Below are 10,855 nucleotides of genomic sequence, written 5' to 3'. Positions count from 1 at the left end.
CGCAATGACTCAGTCATATCAATTATTTCTCGCTTAGATATGTCAATACCTAAAGCGTGGGTCAGTGTGCTGATCTCTCTCTGTTGGCGTAAAAGTTGGTCAAGTCGAGTCCCATTTGGAGAGACATTCCTCAAATAAAATGTCATCATGAGTATTGTCATCAAAATCACCATCAAAAAACTTATCTCCCCTACTAAGGAAAAGCCTTACGCCGGAGGGAGACTTTAATCTATTTGCTGGAGACCAAAAGCCATGATAAAAGTCTACAGTCATCTGAACTCCCAAGGCTGTTGCCTGAATGGCATTTAAGTTCCCGACTATGCATTTTACTTTCCCTCCTCCGATATCGCTTCGCCTCTCTCTCCTCTCTATTCCAAATGTGCTTATGCCTCCTGTTCTCTGAATGCAAAAACATGTTTCAGAGTTTCCTCCATCTCAAGTTTTGCCAACTTCATCCCAGTTTCACAAACACATATACAGAGATGTCACATGTAGTGATAACATGGCCTAGAGTAAGATAAAACATAAGCCAATAGTGGATAAATTTTAAAACAAGGCACTATTTTGGTGATTCAGACAGCAGATGTCAACTCAGAATATATAGTGACACATATCAGGAGGCAACTGCTGTTGAGAATTTAGGAACTACAAATAACTATTGAATCATTTCCCAAACAACTCACCATGCTAAGGAAAAAGTCAAAAATAGAAGTACATTCAGTTCTTTGGTTTGTCTCCTAAGTTAGGGGCACTGATTATACTTACTTCTATTCTTAAATGCTCTCTTACCAATAGGAGCTAATGCCTGTTTATTGCCACCAGACCTAAGGTGTCCTTCCTGTCAATATCTGTCTTCTTCCCAGTTTTATTTTCCAACAGAGTACTTAAATTCTTGAAAATTTAATAAAGATTTATCTCTAATATATCTGTCTCTTCCATTAAAACCAAGCTGGATGAGCGCAGGGACTGTCTCTGACTTGTTCATTGCTCTATCTCTGGGTCTAGAAGAGTCTCTGGCATGCCGTGAATGCTTGATAATATTTTTGAAAGAATAGCGGACATGTGTGTACTATGGGGTGCCGAGAATTAGTCAGTGGATCACCTGCAGGTATCTGGAATCATCTTGCCTAGGACAGGCAAGACCTTGGGTGACCAAGTAGTTGAAGCTGTAGAACATTTTAGTGGAAATAAGGAGTCTAATGGATTGCTTAGTGGCTTTTAAGTAAAGAGAACTTAGAGGGTAAAAATGATGAACTCAGGGCTTTGAATTTCCAGTTTGAAGTCTAGATTCAGGACCAGAATGCTTCTGTGACCTACCTACAAATAATCTAGGTTTTTTTTTTTTTTTTTTTTCCTATAGACACAGGGCCAAAAGTTTTGAAAAACAAATTCAAGATCAAATCTTTCTGGTAGCTGAATTACAAGTCAAATTGAATTCACAACCCCGAGGGGTTTCTTATGTTAAAGTTAGAACACTGATTCAGAAAAAGCAGCATCCTAGAAATTGGACAAATCCAGTGAAGCTAGAGACTCTGAACCCTTAAGTTCCACTGAGGCTCCTTTGCTGGTAGAAGCCCTTCTTCCCTGACTGATGTTAGCATTCCTTTGCCTAAAGATGCTACCATAGCTTTCCCTGAGCTGCTTGCTCTGCCAGGGATCGCTGATACTTCTGAACACCCACACTACCTGTCCTTGCTTCTAGACTTGCAACCAGACTCAAGTCCCACCAGACCCCAGAGCATGCGTTACCAAGTGTGAAGCATGAGAAGATGAGAGTCACACCAAAATACGACAGGATTTTGGCCATTTATATAGACAGAAACCACAGGGACATGTATGGAAATGGAATATAAGGGTGTTGGAAGGAATATGATGTTGGACAAAATTGCAATCATGGATAAGGGAGCTCTAAGCCATCTAAGAATTGCTCACCCACCCCCTAAGTACACCCAAAGAGAGTCCAGAGGACCCTTCACCAAAGCAGCGAGAAATACCATTGTCAAGACAGTGGTAAGTGCAGCGGCTGAACTGGGCTCCCTGAACTCAGTGCAGATGTTGGAATCCAGGGAGAGAAAGAAGAAGCTGACTGTGGTTCACTGGAATAGGCAGTGAGCTTACGCAGCGATCTGATGGTCTCAGCCCCAGAGATCTTTGTCATTGGCTGATTTATCATCTATCCTTGGAACTGATTTGATTAAGCAAAAAAGTTCTCGGCGTGGCAAATGACCACCATAGATAGTCAAAACCCCTCAACCCATTTCCAGACGTGAACTTCTTTCGCTTCCCTTCTTTCTTATTTGGCCTCTTCAAGTCCTGCATCTGCTGTGTTCTATGGGAAATTCTTAAAAATCATTTTATTTGGGAATAATTGCAAACTTAGAGCAAAATCACAAGAATAATAAAGAGGAGCCCTATACCGTTTATTCAGATTTTTGTATTTTTAACATTTTGTCAGGTTTGTGTACTGTATATATACATACATATATATTTATATATAGTATATACATACATATATATTTATATATAGTATATACATACATATATATAATTATCATTCTTTTTCCTTGACATTTGAGAATGAGCTGCGTACAACATGGTCCTTTACTTCTTAGTACTTCAGGGTATATTCCCAAGATAAAGATTTCTTTACATAACCACTCCTTTATACTAAAGTTATCAACTTCAGTAAATGTAACATGAATGCAGAAATTTCATTTATCTGCTCTCTGTATTTCAATTGTGTCAATTTGCCCAGTGATGCTCTCCACACACACTATTGTTCCTAGAGTAGAGGATCTAGCACAAGATCACACACTGTATTTAAATATTATGTCTCTGTGGTGTTTTTTAATATTTAAAATTTTCCAGCTCTGAATATGCTCCAATTTACCACTGCCCCCTCCTAAGGGCAGCACTAGAAAAGGGTCACTTATTCTACTTTTGCTGAAGAAGACTCGTGCCAGATGACCGGGGTGGTTGACAGAATTCTAAGATGGCCCCCAAGATTCCCTGTCCCCTGGTGTTTGTTCTCTCTACAAGCCCTAGGGGGTGACATGATGGATTTTATCGCTGTGAAGGCTGCTGCAGCGGGGGGATCAGAGCTTCCTGAGAGAGAATTGCAGAGGCAACAATGGAAGATTAGTTACTTACAGGGGGATTGGCCAAATAACTCCCACTGAGAATAATGGGAATCAGTCTCTCACTGTTGGAAAAGAGAGTTATAAAAAGAGAACATAGAATGAACTCCATAGTGTTGAAATTGGAAATATCTGTGTGAACACATAGTTTTCTATATAGGTAGATAGTTATAGAAATGCAGACATTGTGCGTGTGTATGTTCCCTAGCTCTGTCCACTAGGATGTCCTAAGAGCAGTGACACCTCAGTTAGCAATAAGTACATCTAGTATTTGGATCTTAGCTTCCAAGGAACATTCTCTGCCCACTCTACTGGCATCAGGCGGCAATAGCACCTGCAGCTAATCCAGGTTCTGATGGATCTCCTCCTTCGGCTTCTCTAACACTTAGGTCAGACACACATATGAGTCTTTGGTAAAGGTCACCAGCTTTTTCCTGCAGGACACCTGCATCATTGAAATTGGAGGTGGTGAGACAGAGTCCAGTTCCTGTTTGTGGATTCCAGCTTGTGTCATGGTCCTCTGCTTCACGCCCAGAATTTCTTCCTGCTTCCAGCTATGCTGACCCCCAGTGACCTCAGGACCACCACCAGAGGCTGGGTGACAGCCTTCTAAAGACTTCTTCCCCAGCTCCCATAATTGGCTTAATGCCTAATGAAGATAATAAACCCTTGATTCCTAAATAAATAAATATTTAGAACAAATAAATCCTTGATTCCATATCACTCATCGTAGTTCTTCCCTGATTCATACCATAAAATGCATGGTTACCTTTTTAAAAGACAACTTAGATCCACACTTTCACTGCTTCTAGACAATGCCAGAACTTTAGAGCACACTTGCTACCTTCCTATCTTCTGTGTTATTATTATAATCAGCATTTTGATTCAATATGTATTTCAAGTTCCAAGATGTCATTTTCATTGTTTTGCCCACAATATTTTTTTAAATTTTTTATTGTTATGTTAATCACCATACATTACATCATTAGTTTTTGGTGTAGTGTTCCATGATTCATTGTTTGTGCATAACACCCAGTGCTCCATGCAGAACGTGCCCTCTTTAATACCCATCACCAGGCTAACCCATCCTCCCACCCCCCTCCCCTCTAGAACCCTCAGTTTGTTTTTCAGAGTCCATCGTCTCTCATGGTTCGTCTCCCCCTCCGATTTCCCTCCCTTCATTCTTCCCCTCCTGCTATCTTCTTCTTCTTTTTTTTTTTCTTAACATATATTGCATATTTGTCCACAGATTTACCCTCTCCATGGCTCTTCATTCCTTCCTATGTTTCTGTGTTTCTATCTGGGATCATTTTTCTTCTTTCCAGAAGAAAATCCTTTTGGATTTCCTTTACTGCACAACTGAAGACAAATGTTCTGGTTTTGTTTATTTGAAAATTTCCTTTTTTCACTTTTGCTTTATTTTCTTTTGAGGTATAATTCACATACAGAGAATGCTCAGGTCTTCAGAATACCATAAATGCATAGCATGACAAAAAACTTTTCCACGACCCCCCAACATTTCCTTTTGCCTCTTCCTAGTCAGTCCCTTCCCCCTTAGAAGCAACCACTGATATGATTTCTATCACCATAGACTCAATTTTCCTGTTACTGTATAGTGTAAACATAACTTTCATATATGCTGGGAAACCAAAATATTCATGGCGCTCAATTTATTGAGATATTAGCTTTACTGCAGTGGTCTGGAACTGAACCTGTAATATCTCCAAGGTATGCCTGGAGATACAAACTCAATCTAAGAAATATGGGGCTATTAAGATTTTCTATTTATTTGTTAGTCAATTTTAGTAATTTGAAAATTTTCAACTGTAGCAGAATTTGTCCATTTTACTGACATTGTGGAATTTATTGGCACAATAGTTTTCTTAATGTCTGTGTGATAAATGGTGATGTCCCCTCTTCTATCTGTGATGTTAGCAACACGTTTCCTTTCATTTTTCTTATTAACTAGGGTTTAATCAATTTTATTCTTTTCAAAGAACTAACTTTTGGTTTCACTGATTTTCTCTATTCTTTGTCTCTTTTCTATTTCATCAATTTCTACTCCTTTCTATTCTATTCTTTTTTTCTGCTTTTGGTTGTATTTGCATGTTTTTGCTTGCTTCTTAAGGTGGAAACAGTGCCAATGATTTTTCCTGTTCTTCCTTTCTGATACATGAATTTAAAATTATAAATTACCTTTTAAAAATAGCGTTAGCAGCATCCCATGAATTTTGATAAATTGTGTTTTCCTCATCATTCAGTCTTAAATGTATTCTAATTTCCTTTGTTACTTCTTCTTTCTCCCAGGAATTGTAAGTTACTGCATTACTTCATTTCCAAAGAGTTGGCAATTTCCTAGGTATCTTGTTTTTATTGGTCCTAATTTAACACCATTGTAGTCAGAAAACATACTTAGTAGAATTTCAGTCATTTGAAACTTGCTGAATCTTGGTTTATGACCCAGCTTTTGGTCTGTCTCATTGAATGTTTCATGTGCATCAGAGAAGGATATATTTCCTCCTTTCATTGGCTATGTTATTCTATATGTTGACATTAAATCAAACTGGCTGAAAACATTTTTCAAATTTTTGTATCCTTACAGTTTTGTCTAGGAGTTCAGTTACTGAATCTCCAACTAGGATTGTGGATTTCTTCATAATTTTCTTCTATCAATTTTTGCCTTCTGTATTTGGGGGCTTTGCTTTGAGTGCACAGACCGATTTTCTAGTCATGTCTCCATGGGTTCTTTTTTTATTGACTGCTTTACAGATTAAAATATGATTTTTAATTTATCAACATTTACATTCCAGTTCACTACTTTCTTTCTCCATTTGTGCTAATCTGTTGTTTAAACAAGGTCGTGGGAATGTTTTTTGTTTTGACAAATACATTTTTCATTTCTAAAAATACTACATGCTTTCTTTTCACATCTGCTTACCTGTGTTCATAATCTCTTATTGCTTGTTTAAATTTGTGCTTACTTCTTTTATTTTTTAAATCAGAGTTACTTTAACACTATATCTGAAATATTTTATATCAGAAGTCCTGGGCTGCGGGGGGCGGGGGGGATGGCTATTTCTGCAAATTTTCACTTTCGTGGCTTATGTTGGTGTATATTGGATGACCGTCGGTTGTGAGTTTACATTTGCTTGGTTGACACTGCTCTGTGGTTTTACCTGTGTTTCTACTAAGAACCAGGCAGCACCTCCCACCTTGGACCTCTTCACACTTTCACAGATTCTGGTTTTAGGCACCTACAGGTTGCCTGGGTTAGCCTGAGGCTTCATTCCCTTGATCTGATGTCGATATTAGTATTAGCCCTTCGGAAGATCTACCTTTCATTTGTTTGCCCCTCAGATTTTTCAGCACACAGATTTTTGCCTCTATTTATTTAGAGGTGCTTAAAGATGTCTTTTCTTTCTTGGTAGTCCAGCACTGAATCCAAAGTATATTTTATGCAGAATCTGGTTGACTTCTAGCAGGAAGGCCCTTGAGAGTACGTGCTTCACCATACTTGAATTTGAAGTCCATGAATGTCATTACTAAATGTGCCGCTTGGGCCCCATCTCTAGAGGCTCAGATGCCAAAGCTCCTGGAGAGCACCTCACTTCAGTGTTTGAACACCCGAAAGTTCTCACCATCTGTCTCATCATTGCCAGCATTTAGTTCTCTTCCATTTTCTGGTCAAGTAGGATGTCCTACAGTAGAATGGTTAAGGCCCCTATTGAACCAGTCCAGTTTGTTCCATCCAGAACCTTCTGGAAAGAAAACCAACCCCAGTAGAAAGGTTTGGTCCTGCAGTGCCACAGTTCTTTAATTCCTGTCTATGAAGGCCTCTTTTTAGCGAAGTGTTTAGACAGTCTGGAAGGAAAGAGCACAGAGTATTCAGTCACAGCCTGACGCTATCCCTAACAGCATTGCTCTCTTCTCAAAATTAGTTTTTATTTCTGAGTCAGCTCCAGTACACCCATTTCCTTCTGCATGTTGAGAGAATTCCTGCCACTGTCATTCTCTGAAATCTGACTTCCTTCATGATCTTCCCAATCCACTAGCTTATCTAAATCCCAATAATGATAGTGCCCAGGTTCTTTTCCTTAAGTGTTCTGGACCCCAGTGTGGCTTTTCAATTGGAAGTAATGGTTCTATTTGTCCAGTCATATGAAGGAAATTTAGAGGGGGTGATAATGATCCATAAATAGGTAAATCTAAGCTTCAGTTCCAAATTCAGCTAAAACTCTCATGCACATAATTTGTTCCCAGGGCCAAAAATTCCTTCCTGGTAGTGATTAAGTTCACAGGGACACAAGAGAATGTTTCAGAGTGCTGGGATACTAGCAATTTTGTGAATTGAGTCAAGTATTTAAAAAATATTTTGTTGGGGTGCCTGGGTGGCTCAGTTGGTTAAGCGTCCAACTCTTGATTTCAGCTCAGGTAGGGATCTCAGGGACCTGGGATTGAGCCCCGCGTCAGGCTCCATGCTCAGTGGGGAGTCTGCTTGAGATTCTCACTCTCCCTCTCCTTTTGCCCCTCCCACCCCAGGGCACACTCTCTCCCTCTCAAATAAATAAATCTTTTTTAAAAATTTATTATGCTTATTCCCCAGAATGATGTTGAAACTGGGCAACACAAGTGCCATATTATTTAAGTATCTATAAGCTACATTGATTATTGGGGGGTATAGCAACATAGGAATAATGATGAGATGGTACAGGTTATTCATTATCCAATAACATATTTACTTCTCCCTCTTAAGACATCTTTAAATGTCACAGTAAAATAAAGTTTATATGAAAATGAAATACTTCAAAATCAAAGTAATTTTCTAAAATGAATAATTAGCCCTTACAACTTCACTTACAAATGTTTCAGTAGATTTTTATAGCAAGCAAAAATCTAACATATTAATGTTCCCCTTTTCTCTTTAACAGTAAAATTGGATACACAAAAATTCAATTTATTATATTTTTAAAAATTCATAAGCATTATTTAAATCTTTACAAGTTTCTTGCATTTTGTAAAACCAGCATTTTTGTTAAAAAGGCATTATATATTAACTTGAGACTTTTACTGTAGCTTCTTACTGGTTAAAAGCTTTTTAGAAGGGAATAGGACCTACAAATTTGGTAATTTTATAAGCAGGGATTAAAAAGGTTTCATTGTAATTATATTTCAATCCAAACATCTCTGTTGTCAGCAATGAAAACACAAAATGCAACTCAAAAACTATAAAATCTATGATAAAAAATTTTTCTCTACATACTAAATTGACTTAGTAATATTCTCTTAGAAGGGTGTTTTTCTTCCTTTGCTGTACTAAAACTCTTGGTGTTAAATTTAAAAAATTCAAATGAATTTTTAAATGTTCTTATGTCTCCATCAGTTAATAGGTAGGTAGGGGGAACACAGGACAATTCTAGAGTCCAGTTTTTTTTTAAGAGCCCTAAACTCATGTAATTTTAATTTTTTAAATAAAGAAAATGCATTATCTGTGATTTGTGTTATATCTTTGTAAGACTTCTTTTTTTTTTTTTTAAGATTTTATTTATTTATTTGACAGAGAGAGACATAGCGAGAGAGAGAACACAAGCAGGGGGAGTGGGAGAGGGAGAAGCAGGCTTCCCGCAGAGCAGGGAGCCCGATGCGGGGCTCGATCCCAGGACCCTGGGATCATGACCTGAGCCGAAGGCAGACGACTAACGACTGAGCCACCCAGGCACCCCTATCTTTGTAAGACTTCTTATATAAATATTTTCACAATGCAGAAAATAATCTTTTGACAGACCATGTTCATTGGCTTACAAATTATGACCACCTTCCAAACAGAGCCAATTAGAGTCACTGGTTATCACTCAGCAAATAGTTATTCTTCCATATTTCCCATAAAATGCTTCCACTGTATTCATATAGAGCTTGACTTCTTTTTCCCCAAGTTTATTTCTTTTTTTTATAATCCCTACACCTAATGGGGGGCTCAAACTCATGACCCCGAGGTCAAGAATCCCATGCTCTCCGACTGAGCCAGCCAGAACCCCCTGAAGCTTAACTTAATAAAAATTCAAGGACATTTCTAAATTGAGCTGGGAAGTCTTAGTTTAAACCATATTTTTCGTCCTCCATTGAACTGCATAGAGTTCAGATACATGGCCCCTAGGAGTTCCAATATGGTCTTCTATTGCCTTAGCTGTTTGCTTTGTATCAGCTTTAAACCTTGTTTCACTGAAGATCAAAACATCAGTTACCATTCCCATCTTTCCAGATTCCAACATGAACCTTAAAGGTTAATACACTGCACATGGTCTTACATTTTGTTCACTTTACAGTCACTATTTGATAATATATTGATCTTGGGAACAATTAGCCAAGAATTACGCAAATCACAGGACAAACTTTCACAAATACCTCTTTATCGTATATAAAAACACAAAAGCACATGCATGCAACACACACACACATACCCAAATCATCACCTTCTACAACATCAAATAATTGTTTACTTTCATTACCTTTTCTTAAACTAACTCCATCAGACACAAGCATGTTCATGTAGGCAGTTAGCGAAATCTCAAAAAGACCATTCCTGGTTTCTTGCAGAAACTAACAATGGGACAACCCATAACACTAAGTCAATGTCCCCCAAAGTGTGTTCCACACAATTTGCTGTTAGTAAGTGTGTTAAGTAGTCAAATGATGTGAGAAACACTGGATTACTGAAGATAAACTATTATCATGGCAGGATTTCTCAGAGCCTTTAATGGGCTGTGCATATTGTGAGTCCACCAAAGTGCTTTGAAGATGTAATATTTCCCTGTTTGCTTTACTTTAACCCAGAACATCTTGAGAATCTGAGCAAAACCCACTTTGGGAAAGGATGAATTGAATGGACTTTCTGGAGTTACTCTGAGAGTTCATTGAGGGGCACCTGGGTGGCTCAGTCCGTTAAGTGTCTGACTCTTCATTTCTGCTCAGGTCATGATCTCAGGGTCCTGGGATCGAGCCCTGCAGTGGGCTCCACACTCAGTGAGGAGTCTGCTTGGGTATTCTCTCTCTCCCTTTGCCCCTCCGCCTGCTCATGCTCTCTCTCTCAAATAAATAAATAAAAATCTTAAAAATAAATAAATAAATAACAATTAGATGAGATAGAGCATGTAAGTGTTTGTCACTGAGCCTGGCACAGAGTGAGTGCTCAACAAATGGCTTTATGATCAGAACTTTAGACAGTATTATGAAAATCTACACCATTTCACATTCATACTAGCAATGGGTGAGGATTTCAATTGCCCCACATTCTCATCAACACTTTATTTTATTTTATTTTTATAACAATCTTACGGGTGTGGAGTGGTATCTCACTGTGGCTTTAATCAACATTTCGCTAAGGACTAGTGATGAGTATCTTTTCATGTGCTTATTGACCATTTGTATATCTTCTTTAGAGAAGATTTTTAATTTGCCCATTTTTAAATTGAATTGTGTCTTTTTACTGCCGAGGTATAAGAATTCCTTAAATGTTCTGACTACTGGTCCCTTATCAGATATACGATCTGCAAATATTTTCTCCTATTTTATGGGTCGATTTTGCCACTTTCTTATTGGGTCTTTTGATATACAAAGACTAATTTTGTCAAAGTCCAATTGATCTATTTTTTTTTTCCCTTTGGCTTCTCGTGCTCTTTAGAATCATCAGATTTCATAGTTCTGTCTCTCACACTGTGCTGCGG

The sequence above is a fragment of the Halichoerus grypus genome, chromosome 14 (assembly GCF_964656455.1).
Source record: "Halichoerus grypus chromosome 14, mHalGry1.hap1.1, whole genome shotgun sequence".
NCBI lineage: Eukaryota > Metazoa > Chordata > Mammalia > Carnivora > Phocidae > Halichoerus > Halichoerus grypus.
The sequence above is the reverse complement of the archived record's forward strand: the minus strand, read 5'-3'. Positions refer to the sequence as shown.